At 44.0% G+C, this 15503-nt stretch overlaps 1 protein-coding gene and 1 long non-coding RNA gene across 4 annotated transcripts in view; both read right to left on the bottom strand.

Moving 5' to 3' along the window:
* psd3 (pleckstrin and Sec7 domain containing 3) overlaps window positions 1-15503 on the bottom strand; it is a 480227-nt gene that overhangs the window by 427726 nt on the left and 36998 nt on the right. The gene's annotated exons all lie outside the window — the stretch shown is intronic.
* Window positions 954-13242, bottom strand: LOC116973665. The gene is made up of 4 exons (XR_004412104.1): window positions 13232-13242; window positions 5587-5591; window positions 2662-2664; window positions 954-1143 (listed from the first exon to the last, which is right to left on the bottom strand). It is a non-coding gene; the product is annotated as an uncharacterized LOC116973665 (long non-coding RNA).

Genomic DNA, 15503 nt, shown 5'->3' with positions numbered 1-15503 from the left:
AAGATAAAGTCCGATTAAAAATAGTTCAAAGGTCTCCAATGAGCTGATGAGAGGACAGTTCAGTTGTCTGATAACAGGCAATAAGGAAGAAACTGCCCCTGAATCTGGATGTAGAAACAAAATGCTGGAGTAGCTCAGCGGGACAGGCAGCATCTCTGGAGCAAAGGTATGGGCGATGTTTCAAGTCAAGACCGTTCTTCAGACTGATGTCAGGGGAGTGGGCAGGACAGAGAAAGAATGTAGTCGGAGACAGTAAGACTGGTGGGAAAACTAGTAAGGGGTAGTAATGGAGAGAGAGGGAAAGCAAGGGCTATTTGAAGTTAGAGAAGTCAATGTTCATACCGCTGGGATGTAAGCTACCCAAGCGAAATATAAGATGCTGTTCCTCCAATTTGTGCTGGGCCTCACTCTGACAATGGAGGAGGCCCTGGACAGAAAGGTCAGATTGGGAATGGGAGGGGGAGTTGAAGTGCTGAGCCACCGGGAGATCAGGTAGGTTAAGGCGGACTGAGCGGAGGTGTTCAGCGAAACGATCGCCGAGTCTGCGCTTGGTCTCGCCAATGTACAGAAGTTGACACCTGGAACAGCGGATACAGTAGATGAGGTTGGAGGAGGTGCGAGTGAACCTCTGCCTCACCTGGAAAGACTGTTGGGGTTCTTGGATGGAGTCGAGGGGGGAGGTAAAGGGACAGGTGTTGCATCTCCTGCGGTTGCAGGGGAAAGTACCTGGGGAGGGGGTGGTTTAGGTGGGAAGGGATGAGTTGACCAGGGAATTTTGATTGAACGGTCTCTGGACACACTGATCTGTTCTGTATTCATGCCTACCATATTCTGTTGTGCTGAAGCAAAGCAAGAATGTCATTGTCCTATCTGGGACACATGACAATAAACTCTCTTGAATCTTGAATCTCTGCAGAAAGTGGAGATGGGAAGATGTGGCTGTATATGCTGTATGTGACGGCTGATGGGGTGGAAGCTGATGACTAGGGGGACTCTCTCCTTGTTGCGAACAGGGGGAGGGGGAGCAAGAGCGGAGCTGCAGGATATCGAGGCGATCCTAGTGAGAGCCTCATCTATAATGGAATAGGGGAACCCCCGTTTTCTAAAGAATAAGGACTTCTCCGATGATCTAGTCTGGAAAACCTCATCCAGGGCAGAGATGTGGTGTAGATGGAGGAATTGGGATTGGGGGGGGGGATAGAGTCTTTACAAGAAGCAGGGTGGGAAGAAGTGTAGTCAAGATAGCTATAGGAGTCAGTTGATTTGTAGTGGATGTCGGTCAATAGTCTGTCTCCTGCGATGGAGACGGTGAGATCCAGAAACAGTAGGGAGATGTCGGAGATGGTCCAAGTGAATTTGAGTGCAGGATGGAAATTAGTCGTGATGTTGATGAAGTCAGTGAGTTCTGCATGGTGCAGGAGGCAGCACCAATGCATCATCAATGTAGTGGAGGTAGAGTTCGGGGATAGGGCCAGTGTACACCTGGAACAGGGATTGTTCAACGTACCCTGCAAAGAGGCAGGCGTAGCTAGGGCTTTGCCACTCAGCGAAACGTACACATAAAGGAAAAAACAAACTACTGCAGGAATTCAGTGGGTCAGCCAGCACCCGTGAAGGTTGAGGTAGAGTCAATGTTTTGGGATAAGACCCCACATCAGGACTGAGAACGTGGTCAAAACACAAACGAAAGCAGAAACCACAGAGAGGTAGCAGTGTTTCTTGCTCCAGATTACAACATCTGCAGACTCTATGTCTCCATTTCACCATGACTGTGAAGTCTCTTCATGGTATTCTCACTTTAAATAACTTTTTCTCTTTGACATGAGGGATCTCTCTATTGTTCCTCCCTCTCTGTGGTTTTCACCACATACTTTAATCGCAGGTTCTCAATCCTAAAGGATGACAATCCCTCTGCCTCCACAGATGCTGCCTGACCTACTGAGTTCATCCAGCAGTTTGTTTTTTGCAAAGGTAGACACAAAGGGCTGGAGGAACTTAGCGGGTCAGGCAGTATCTCTGGAGAAAAAGGATGGGTGACCTTTCTGGTGGGGATCCTTTTCAGACCCAGAGATACTGTCTGACCTGCTGAGTTACTCCAGAACTTCGTTTCTATCTTTAGTAAAAAAAAATGTTTGCTCCTGATTACAGCAACCGCTATCTCTTATGTCTCCAACTTATATGTGAAGGCGTCTCTGCTGCCCCTGATCTTCTGCCCCAAATTGCAGCACGCAACAAAAGCTTTTCACTGTACCTGGTACCTGACAATAAACTAAACTAACTAACCTCTAGACTAGATGATAGAGATAGGTAATCTTGTGAATGTCAGTGTTAGATTGCCTGCACCAAAGCAGATAGAGCCTTCGTTTGCAGACCCTCAATGTTGCCTTGGAATTCAAACTCTTAGAGATATTTACAGAAATAGCATAGAGTGGATGAAGACAAACACCACCCTTCCTCCAACCAGTCCTGCCCCCCTTGGGACAGATTATTCCCACCACCTTGCAGCTTCAGTTTTGTTGCCATCCCACAGGTAGATGGGACTGACTGGCAATGGTAAACTGGTCACCCGGCTACACAGTAACCTGGGGACACAAGAGTCCTGATGCAGGGTCTCAATCTGAAACATCAACCATCACTTTGCTTCCACAGATGCTGCCTGACCCGCTGAGTTCCTTCCCCTGCTCGTTTCTTTATCTGAGCTATGTCTCCATTACTTTCATTTCCAACAAAGGACGGTCTCATTGCGTTTAATGGAGCAAATGTGTTTGCAAACAATTACAATTAATTTAAATAATGAAATATTATCAGCAAAATTTATTTTCAAACACTTTGCTGCTAGTGAATACAGAACATACACATGGAGTGAAATAATGAAAAATAAGATCTTAGCAAAACATATCTTGTTAATGAAGGTCAGTATCCTATTTTAATGAAGGATGACACAGTGGTGCAGCGGTAGAACAAATCTGTTACCAAAGGCGTGATATCTCCGTATTGAAGAATAAGTGAAGGAGGGCTACTCTGTAGTTTACAGTGAATTTTGCAGCCAGCGTGGCTATGAATACAGTCCTCTTATGCTGAATGTTGCACCTTACTGTACGGAGTATTCTGTATGGAGCATTAACAAATACACAGCATGTGTTCCCTAACTGGATAAAACAAGACGATGCAGGCCAGACAGGTTGTGCTGAATCACTTGCCTAACTGACTTATGTTAAGCAACATGTTGAGCTTGTTCAAGAACCAAAACAGGTAACAGTGTATGTGAATCGTGAAATAAAACATCACTAATTGTTCATTTACACTTCAAAGGTTAAACACGATTAGCTTGACTTAACAGACAATGCAATAATAAAAGGTTTCAGAGAACCATATCTCCCTCGCAGACAGGATAGAAACAGAAAACATCAATTCGTCGATTCATTATTGTTGTGCCAACTTTCTATTGACAGGATTCCAGATATTTAGCTTTGAACAATTTGTCCTGCCAAAAGTAGCGTAATAAAATTAAGTCACGACTACCCCGCCTGACAGCTTCATTCAAACCCAATATGTATCAGCATACATTGTGATGGAACAATTCACAGCAAAGAAGATGTCAATTAAAATACTTATAAAGACGCCATCGAGAAATAAACAGTTTACCCATGGAGTTTTGCTTGTTCCCTGCACTTCCTCTCGAGACATAGGCTCCGTGAAGTGGTATTGTTCCAGGTTCACTGGGCACTCTCCAATAACTGCCTCAGCTATTTATGTGAATACAGGAAAGCTAACGTGTGGTCCTTCAGCTTCACAGCCTTGGACACGGTGAAAGTCACTTCACCCAAGGCTACTTCACTGGCTCTACCCGAGCCGGCTGCCTGCCCCTTTTCCGGGGATACGTCCGTGCCCGGGTGCGGATGGAAAGGGAATACGCCCTGTCTACGGGCACCCTGAGGGAGTTCCGGGACCGCTGGGCACCGAGGGGGGTTGAATGTATCCTTGACAAGGATTGCAATATAATTGTTTAGCAGTTGCTTAGCATATTTGTTCTTGTATTATGGTGGTGTTTTGTTTTATTGTATTGTCAATACTATTTTAATATTTGAATAAATATTTTTGATTAAAAAAAAAAAAAAATTTTTTTAAGGCTACTTCACTCAGTCATCAGGCTTCTGAACAGTCCTTCCGTAAGCTGGGGTACCATCCGTTTCACCTCTACCCCATTGCGAACATTGGACTTTTTCGGTGGAACTGATGCGCTGCTATGCTGAGAATTATATTCTGCACTCTCTATCTTCCCCTTTGCTCTATATATTGTACCAGAGTTTGACAATTGTACTTATGTATGGTATCTGATCTGTTCAGAAAGCATGTAGAACAATGCTTTTCACTGTACCTCGGTTACACATTACATTAATAGCCCTAAACCCAAACCAGTGTCTCATCTAGCTAAGCTAGTGAGGAAACATGATCCTAGCATGAATATAAAGAGAGTGTTCACAATTGCCTGATCATGCAGCAGCAGACATGTGTAAAGACCAGATTCAATTTTATCCCAGACTCACTTATTGCCTTTCACATGCTGATTTTGACAGCTGATCAGTATGTAGGTTGCACTTTGTTCATGAACATTACGTTAAAAGTACCAAATACAAAAGGAAAGAATGAGATGATGTTATTCAATATCAAATACAACGTTTGTCAATTTGTCACAGGTCCTTTAAGAAAGCCAAAAGTGACTAAAATATTTTCGCTCATCAGCTTCTTATGAATTATCAAATGAACTTATCAGTTTATTTATTCATGTGTTTTGTAGTCAATGCCTATTATGTTCTGTGTGCTGAAGCAAAGCAAGAATTTCATTGTCCTATCAGGGACACATGACAATGAACTTGAACTTATGGAATAGTGCAGAAATTCAATTTGAAAGACTATTTCAATTCTTAATCTCTTTCATCACTTTGAAATGATGTTATCTCCATTTGGAGGCTGGCTTTGTTTTGGCAAGAAGGGAGTTGCATGGGACAAAACTTATGCACTTTTAAGATGAACTTTCCAGCAAACCACGTCAGTGCAAACTGCTGAACTTCAAGGCTTCCTAGCCATCACCCAAAGAGTCAGAGGGCTGTACAGCCACAGAGGCAGAGAGTCACAAAGCACAGAAACGTGGCATTTGGACCCAACTTACCCATGACGACCAAGAAGCCCATCTACACTAGTCCCACCTGCACGCATTTGTCCCTCTAAACCTAAACAATCTGTAATGACAAAGAGAGACACACGCGCACACACACACACACACTACCCCCCCCCCCCCCCCCTGTGGAATTCTCTGCCACAGAAGGTAGTTGAGGCCGGTTCATTGGCTATATTTAAGAGGGAGTTAGATATGGCCCTTGTGGCTAAAGGGATCAGGGGGTATGGAGAGAAGTCAGGTACAGGATACTGAGTTGGATGATCAGCCATGATCATATTGAATGGCGGTGCAGGCTCGAAGGGCCAAATGGCCTACTCCTGCACCTATTTTCTATGTTTCTAATCTTAAAATACAATGGTATAACTAATGTTTGAAATAGTTTTGGTATTTTTGTGTGGCCATATCACTTTCCCTCAGCATCTCCAACCAACCCCCGCCAACTATTCTATAATACCCAAAGCTCATATCCTGTATAATTTCATATTTAACCCGAGCAAATTAGTTATGCAAATAAAAAGATAGACAGTAATACAAATCACTGTATTAAAAATGAAAGAATAGCAGTTTATTAATTGAATTCCACTAAGAATAATTCCTCTCAGCTATTGAGATCATTATTTGCATCAGAACCTTACAATATAATGAAACGTAATTGTATCAACACACTTAACATAATAATTAGGGCTGTCAAATGATTAAAATATTAATTGTGTGGTTATTAAAACAAAAGTTAATCGAGGTTTTCAGCGCATTATTAGACAATTATGGAATACCAAAATTTCTAAATAATGCGAATGAGTGGGAGATAGTGATTAGGGGCAGGGTAGGATCAGCTCGAGGCAAGGAAAGTGAACAATGCTGAGAGGGAGAGGGGTGTTTGAGAGGGTGGGACTTTTGCGGGGGGAAGGATGTAGGGGGGAGAGGAGAGGAGGAAGGAATGTAACATGAGGAGATGGTGCGGAAAGAGGGGAGTCAGATGTGTAGCAAGTGTGAATGAGGGAGAGAGAGAGATGGGAGTTAAAGGGGGAGTGGGTTAGAGAGGAAGTGAGGAGTTGAGAAAGGGGGTGGGGTAGGTTTATGTTTAAAGGGATATGGGCCAAACATAGATGGGGCATCTTGGACAGCACAGGCAAGTTGGGCCAAAGGGATTGTTTCTGTGCTATAGAGTGGGGAGACCGAGCGAGGGACCTCAGTGTGGAGAGGGAAGGGGATAAATGGACAGGAATGAGTGCAAGAGTAAGGGGAATGGAGGGGTGATGAAGGAATGGGATGTAGAGTGATGGAGTAAACAGAGTGGAGTAGAAATTAGGGAAAAGTAGAATCTGGGGTTAGAGATAAAGGAGCAATGGACTTGGATCTCATGATCCCTCTGTTAAGGGTTTTGCCATTAACTGTACACTTTCCTCTTATATTCAATCTCCCAAAGTGCAACACCTCAAACTTGCTCGGATTAAACTCCAGCTGCCATTTCTCCACAGATGGTGAATCAGATTCACTGCTTTCAATCAAATCCAGACTCTGTGGCTGCAGGAGGTCGTGCATTTGCTACCTCTTCCCATCTCTCTGCACAAGAACTGCTCCCCTCTCCTCCCAGTCTATCTCATGCTTCCTCTTCCAAGCCGCAAGGCTTGGAACTCAGGCTTCCGAGCTGACGTCCCGGAGGTGTCATGTCAGGTTCAGTTCTGCCTTCACGCCCACACCTGGGCTGGGAGCAGGATGTTGAGGCAGCAGGTGTGGGGAGTCTTGCCAACTCTCACCCTCAGGCGAGTCAGGAGAGTTGGCAGCAACAAGAGTTGCACAAAATGGGTGGGGTTTATCTTATGACTTTATCTTCCCAAATGCCTCTCCTATTTGTGATAAATGTCTCCTCCTGCAAAACATTAAATAAACATTTAAGAAGTAACAGGCTTGTGGTTCTCAAACTCCTGGGAAGACTTCAGCTTGAAAAGATTGCAGTTCCACCCCATGAATTTGGAAACAATTGAAATTGTAGTGTATTTTGGGTTCTTGGAACTGACTCAAAAAAACTCACAGATACAGGAGTAAACTAACAAGCTTCTTTATTCCAGGACGCCACCTTGAGTCTCCTCCAGCGCATGCGTCCCCTCACACAAGACATAACATATGCTAATTACATTATATACATTACACTGCTCCCCCTTTAGCTTGGAGGCGAATAATATCATTTCTACTACATTAAATATAATGAACACAGTTGCAAAATTATATTATTAGTCATCTGACATTACATCCTCATAACTGTAAGCTGTATCTAAACTTAGCACTTATAATGGTTCGTTCCACTCATCTTTCTAATCACTCTAGCTCTACCTGTATCTCTGCCTCTTCCCTTTTTAAATATCCTAATCTAATTTGCAGATTTCTTCCTGTTCTTGATATTCTGCTAAAGTTAACATTTCCTCTGTTTCTGTTCTTTATTTGTAGGTGGGATCTGTCACATGACTGCAGGTTTTCGTTTTTCAGTCGCTCAATTTCCTGGCGCTGCATATTTATCTGCTCTTGGTGTATAATGACATTCTGCAATGCATAAACATTTGTCCATTGCTCAGTGAAGGAAGCTCCATGCTGGACTATACTGAAGTGTCCTAATCGCAATCGGTCCTGCATACTTTTGTCTCGACCGACAAGCCTCTCTTCTTTAGACTTTTCTGTTAACAGCTTTTTTGCTCATCGTCACACATTTATTTAACCGTTCTTTGCAACGTTTAAGCCTTTTCTGCTGTTCGTCTATTTGTCTTCTTAAATCACCTTTCTGGTTATTCATCAAGAAGTAGGATCTATACTGTCCTTTCAATACAGCAGTGGCTTTGATTTGCGCTCTGTATATTTCTCTTACTACATAAGCACGGTAGTGATACTGCACTACAACTGCTGTATAAATCGGTTTGAGGAAGTCTTTCCTATATCGTTTAAGTCTTTTGTATCGTTTCAGCCTTTTCTGTTGTGCGTCTATTTGTCTCCTTGGGTCTTTCCTATACCAACTCATACGGAGTACTGACTGCACTTTTACAGTAGCTCTCTTTTGCTTAACCACCATACTCTTGTAGGCAGTTTGAATGGTAATAGTTGCATCCCTCATTGACTGATATTGCACAAACTGGGAATGCCCTATTTTACATGCTTTGTACCATCTCTGGATTGAAATGACTGCTTGTCGCATAGCTCTATACCGTACCCTTAATCGGTAACCACGGTATGCAGCTTGCAGAGTGACTACAGCCACCTTTTGCATCAAGAAATGCTTTCTTGTAATTCACATTCTTATGAATGACTTAATACAGCGTGCTGCCTAGGTTTTCTCTACCAATACTCTGGCTTTGATCCCGAGGTATAAGGCCTGAATACACACCACTGCTTCTCTCAAACTCTTATACTGTCTCACTTGGACATCTCTTATCTGGCATGCTCTGTATCGTTGCTGTACAGCAATGGCAGACCAGCGTAGTTTCTTAAAATACTGACGCTGTTTATACATCTGATAATAAGTCTGCATGACCTTGACAGATTCATGCATGCCCCGCAGTTGCCTTCGAACAAGCATTCCACGGTAGGCTGCCTGAAGCAGTACAACGCTTCTGCGTTCCTTCATGTAAGTTTTGCGATCACTTTCCATTTGAAGGTGTGCCCTATAATGGGTTTGTAATATTATAGCTGCCAATCTCATTGCCTTGTATTGACGGTATACTCTGTGCCTTCTAAATGCTGCTTGTATTACCGTTGCTGCCTTCTGTTTGTTCCGGATTTTCTTTCCGTACATTCATACCCCTGAATGCAGCTTGAATAGTTAGGGTTGCCCTTTGGATGGCAATTTCACTTTGCCTTTGACTTCTGCCACTTTGCATTTGCCCTTTGTCCCTTAGCACTTGACCTGTGTCATTTTGCACTTGACTTGTGTCCCTTTGCATTTGACCTTTGTCCTTTTGCACTTGACCTTTGTCCTTTTGCATTTGACCTTTGTCCTTTTGCACTTGACCTCGGTCCTTTGAGAGACTCTCTGCCCTCCTTAGTTCAGGCTCCTTGCCTCTGGATACCCTTGGAGGCTTTGGCGAGAAATGAGCCATTAAAGCCTCCTTACACTCCTCATACATTTTATCCGTGGGCGCTGCTGGCAGCAGTAACATACGTAAGGTTTGATAACCCTCTCTTCCTAAACCTAATATGAACCATGCTATCTTCTTCTCCTCTGCAGCAATATCATTGGAAATGAAACAAGCCTCCAAGGCTTTGGTCCATTTCTCAAAATTACACCCATAATCTAACTGGGGCACATTCCCTACAATTTGAAAAGCCATGCTACCTGTTGCTATTCAGGTGCACTATCTTCTTTTCTCTCACTGTGTATTCTGCACGGAACTTAATCCTTCTACACGCTAAGAAGTGATCCAGCCCACTGACTATTACTAATTCTTATAATAATAGATTTATACTATTAACCAACATTTCATGTTAATAGACATTTAGAACATTTTAACCATATTCCTGCTATGCACACAGATTTACTATTAATAACAGTGACCAATGCATTACATCCAAACAGTCCCGCTTTTACTGTGAAGGAACAGTGACCAACGCATTACATTGTACAGTCCTGCTTTTACGTTGATGGATTTCACTTGTCCAGCTTGTCGGCCAATGGACACCAGTGCCTTCTCGACCTCTCGAGCTTTCCCCACCGGTACTTTTGCTGCTGGCCTCGCCAGACCTCCACTTTTGCTGCTTTTGCTGGCTCCTCCGGGCTTCATCATTACTTTTGTTGCTGCTGGCTCGCTGCCCAGTCGACTACTGCTGCTCTGCTGACTTGCCTGCCCGTTGTCTCCACAGCCCTCACGACCGGGCTGACTCTATTCCCGACCGGGCTGAAGTGCTTGAGTGCTGTCCTGCTTCTCTCGTGCGGACCTACTCTTTGCTCGGGGCTGGACTTCATCTCACGTCCGAGCTTTCCCCCTCGGCCAGTCCGCTTCTCTTGCGCGGCCGGACCCTCTTTTCTGCTCACGGTCGGGCTGACTCTACTCCCGACCGGGCTTTCTTTCACGACCGGTCCGCTTCTCTCGCGGCCAGTTTTCTTTTACTCTGCCGGTCCACTTCTCACGTGTGGCCGGGCTTTTTTTTTTCCGCTGCTGGTCCGCTTCTCACGCGGCCGGCTTTCTCCCTCGACCGGGTTGACTCTTCTCCCAGCCGGGCTGACTCAGTTTCATCGGTGGCTTCACCGGACCTGTCCGTGACCTACCCGGTACTAGGCCCTCACTCGACGTCGTTGGCGGCTCCTGGGCCTGGCTGTGGGCTACACAGCCCTGGAAAACGTCCGAAGTCGGTGGCAGCTGCTGGGCCTCTTCTGCCCCTTTGCCTTGGCTGCACAGCCCTGGAAAACGTTCCAGGTAAGTTGACACCGTCGCTGTCCTGCTGGTTAGGCTTCCAGCTGTCGGCTGCTTTCTTCGGTGACACTTACTTACTGCCCCACGTGTTTTCCTTGCTTCCTGTTCCGACCTTGCTTTTCTTTGGCTTGGTGCCGTTCCACTTTGTTTCCAAACACAACCTTTTTTTTTCTGACAGTCCTTCTTCTTTCCTTTTCTGTTCTTTTATCCTCTTCGTGCTGTTGTTGTGTGTTTTGGTGTAACAATTCACCTAAAACTTATACAAAGACTATTCAGTTTGAGGAATTTGACAAAAGGAAAACTCAGTCTAAAATGAGTAATAATCCGAAGGACGACATCTTGCCACGTAGACACAACATAGAGGTAGCCTGACAAAACTCACCGACTTGTACAGCTGATGTTTTAAATGCAGCCCCCTGCATAGAGGGATCTGCAGGCCTCTCTTGTCCAGCTCACAAACAACTGTGACACAACTCCGTATCTACAGTTCAAACTGTTAAACAATCCTACGTGTTGCAAAACAGTCCGGTGGGTGAGTGCACAAACTTTATCCCATCCTCGTCGCCAATTGTAGTGTATTTTGGGTTCTTGGAACTGACTCAAAAGAACTCTCAGATACAGGAGTAAACTAACCAGCTTCTTTATTTCAGGACGCCACCATGAGTCTCCTCCAGCGCATGCGTCCCCTCGCACAAGACATAACATATGCTAATTACATTATATACATTACAGAAATCAACTCTCAAATTGAGAAATTTCTCTCTCCTTTTACCAATCGCCAACAACCACTTGTTTAAACCGTCTGCTTTAGATAAGGCGTTTGCCTTATCTAAAGTAGGAATTAAAACACTGGGATATCTTTATTAGAAGGGAATCTTCCTCTCGTTTCAAGAATTACGGGAGAAATATCATTTGAAAGTTAGTAATTTTTTTAGATATCTTCAAATCCAAGACTATGTGAAAACACACACGCAAGACTGTCATTCTATGGGCCCAGATATATTAGACGAATGCATGAATGCATTACAATACCCTTTGAACTGCACATATCCCAACTTCTGAAATGATTAGGCGAGCATGGGAAGATGAATTGGGTTAATCAATTTCAAAGGATAGTTGGGAGGAAAGCCTTTTATACATACATTACTGTTCTCTTAATGTTAGGCACTCCCTGATACAATTTAAAATACTGCACAGACTCTATTACTCAAAGTCTAAATTGAACAAGATCTTCCCAAATGTCTCTCCTATTTGTGATAAATGTCTCCTCCAAGAAGCGACTATAACCCATTCTTTAGCTTCCTGCACAAAGTTACAAAACTTCTGGAGGGGAATATTTGATACCTTTTCCAAAATACTTAAAACTAAATTGGACCCAGATATAAAACTGATCACATTAGGTATGTCAGAGGCCTGTTCTAAGCTAACAATATTTCAAAGACGTTTCCTCAACTACTGCCTAATAATGGCAAAAAAATTAATACTTACATTTTGGAAACAGACAACAGTCCCCACAGTGAAGATGTGGATTACAGATATGTCCGAGACACTACACTTGGAAAACATTAGGCTTGTCTTGGCGGAAAAACCAGATCAATTTCTTAAGATATGGACACCCTTTACTGAATTTTTACAACAATAGTACGGTGAAACACAAATTTAAATTTAAATCCGATGCTACGTTGGGTGAGGGAGGGGGGGGGGGGGGGGGGGGGGGGGGGGGGAGGAGAGGCAAGGTATATCTCCATCTTTTCTTATTCCTCTTTCTCTCTGCAACTGCTTTGGTAGCTTAGGGGTCTTTTTCTCGTTCTTTTCTATTCTATCCCTTCACTTTTTCCTTTCTTCTTTTCTTGCTTTCCCTCTGTTTCATTTTTCCCATTTTTTCAATTTAGGTTATAAGGTTAAAAATGATGCTGTACAATAATTGTATAATTTGAGATGCCGAACGTTTTATCCTTGTACAATTGCTTCTAATAAAATAAAAAGAAAAAAGAAAAAGAAAAAGAAAAGATTGCAGTTAGTTGTTCATGAATGTTGTGAAAGAGCTTCAAATAAACGCGAGGCTCCATGGTCTCTTTGTTCACTTATAAGGCCACAAGGAAGGTTTGTGGTCTTTGGCCAACTACTGAAGTGAGTCACTTCCTCAACTTACACTTCAAAGAAAAATGCAAACAGGTACATGGATAGGACAGGTTTAGAGGGATATGGGCCAAATGCAGGCAGGTGGGAGTAGTGAAGATGGGACATGTTGGTTGGCGTGGGCAGGTTGAGCCGAAGGGCCTGTTTCCATGCTGTATGACTAATCAGGAATAGGGATGTAGATATAGGAGCCGGAGAACAGTAACGGGGTGTGCATCTGAGTGTCTGTGTGTCTACATTTTTCACATACACAGCAAATGTTTTTTTTCTCGTTTATTATATTGTTTACAGTGTACTATGTTTACATATTCGGCTGTGCTGCTGCAAGTAAGAATTTCATTGCTCTTTCTGGGATATATGACAATAAAACATTCTCGACTCCACAACTATCTCGGAGGTGTGGTACTGTAAGTGTGGAGTCACATAACAGCGAACTGTGAGTAGACATGGCAAATTCCTTCCCATTACAGACACCAGTGAAGGGGCATCCACAGAATACCAGCTGATTGGACATAATTACTGGGCACATTTATGGGAGCCCTACTGAGATGGTAAGCAATAGATTCCCAATGAAGCAGCTGTGTCCTTCTGCCATCCGAGATACCGAGTGCGTAGGCATCTGTTAAGTGTCTGGAAAAGGGGCATTGATTTTCTACACCCTACTTGCAACATGCCAAAGCAACATTCCCAAACTTTTGCTTACAGCAATGGGGAATGCCCTGAAGGAGAGATCTGATTTGGTGCCTAGCACCTGTGGGCTCAACTACATTTAGATCTGGTGTTCAAATTGTAAATTGTCTTCCCTACTGCGTGTTGGTTAGTGTACGGGGATCACTGGTCGATGCAGACTCAGTGGGCTGAAGTACCTGTTTGCGCACTGTATCTCTAAACTGAACTTTTAACTTTGTGATTTGATGAAACCACACTCGGGTGTGAAGGAAATAAGGAGCGATTGAAACCCAGTTGTGCCAGACAAAGCAACTTGTCATAAGGTCATAAGATCATAAGTAATCGGAACAGAATTAGTCCATTTGGCCCATCAAGTCTACTCCGCCATTCAATCGCTGCTGATCTATCTCTCCCCCCTAACCCCATTCTCATCTGTTCAACCCATAACCCCCGACACCTGTATTAATCACGAATCTATCTATCTCTGCTTTAAAAACATCCAAATATCCTCCACAGCTTTCTGTGGCAAAGAATTCCACAGATTCACCACCCTCTGACTAAAGAAATTCCTTCTCATCTCCTTCCTAAAGGAACGTCCTTTAATTCTGAGGTTATGACCTCTGGTCGTGACTAGTCCTATAGTGGATAGTCCTAGGCCTATATTGTTCACAGAGTACTATGTTTATATATTCTGTTGTGTTGCTGCAAGAAAGGATGTCATTGTTCTTTCTGGGACAGACGACAATAAAACACTCTCGACTATAATATCTCGGAGGGGTGGTACTGTAAGTATAGAGTCACATACCAGCTAACTCCGAGTAGACATGGCAAATAGCTTTGCATTATGGAAGGGACATCCACAGAATACCAGCTGAATGAACAAACGTAACTATTGGACACATTTATGGGAGCACTATAGAAATGGTAAGCAACAGATTCCCTATGAAGCAGTTGTGTTCTTCTGCCACCCAGGATACTGAGAGCAACTCATAGATGCATCATCCTCTGTGAGGAAAAAGTTGGCCTTCGGGTCCCTTTTACACCTTTCCCCCATCACCTTAAACATGTCCTCGACTTTTAGACTCCACTACCACGGAGAACAGACTGTGGCTTACTCGTTTAATCCTGCACTGGCTTGTCCTATTAAAATGCAGCACCTCCAATTTTTCTGATTAAACTCCTTTTATATTATCAGATTTTATTCGCCAAGTATGTTTTGCAACATACGAGGAATTTCATTGGCCAGGTCAGTCATACAATTAAAAGTAACAGATCACTTCAAAAACACATTTTAACATGAACATCCACCACAGTGACCCCTACACATTCCTCACTGTGATGGAAGGCGAAATAAAGTCCTTCCCTTAGTTCTTCCTCGGTCATGGGCCTCGAGCCCCCATTGACGAGACAATCTTGACTCCCGTACCCGGCGACGTGCGGGCCCTCCGTGTCGAGGCCATCTGCTCCCGCATCGGGGGGGGGATGTCAGCTCCCCCGCGCCGGGCAGTCGAACCTCGCGTCGGGGCTGGTGAACCTTCCGCAACGTTAGAGCTTCCCGACTAGCCTCACCCGAGACTGCGAGCCCTTGATGTTAAAGTCCGCGGTGGTCGCGGTGGGAGCAATCCCAGGCAAGGGATCAGCTCCGATGTTAAGTCCATTGATGGAAGGCCGCAGAGCCTGGAGAATGTGATCCGAAAATTGATCACATCTCCGGGAAGGTAAGAGCTTGAATAAAAGTTTCCCCCAATCCCCCCCCCCCCCACATAAAACAAACCGAAGAACATTAAAAACGAAACTTTTAACAAACTAAACAATAACAAAAAGAATGAAAAAACACACAGACTGCCGGCAGGGCAGCTATCTCCCCGGCACCCCTGGTGGTCAAATTATTAGTCCATTATGAATCTGCTGCTGAATCTGCTTTCACTGACCTTTCAAGGGTTGCCCTCAGATCATAGGAAACCACTGAGCCAGCTACAATTCTCCTCCTCCTGTGAAGAACACTCCATTTAAAAGGCACGTGGACAGTGCATAGATATTGGGCTCATAGAGTGATACAGCAGGGAAGCAGGCCCTTCAGCCCAACTCACCCACAACTTACAACCTACCTAAACAACTGAGAC

The sequence above is a fragment of the Amblyraja radiata genome, chromosome 1 (genome assembly GCF_010909765.2).
Source record: "Amblyraja radiata isolate CabotCenter1 chromosome 1, sAmbRad1.1.pri, whole genome shotgun sequence".
Lineage (NCBI taxonomy): Eukaryota > Metazoa > Chordata > Chondrichthyes > Rajiformes > Rajidae > Amblyraja > Amblyraja radiata.
The sequence above is the reverse complement of the archived record's forward strand: the minus strand, read 5'-3'. Positions and strand labels throughout refer to the sequence as shown.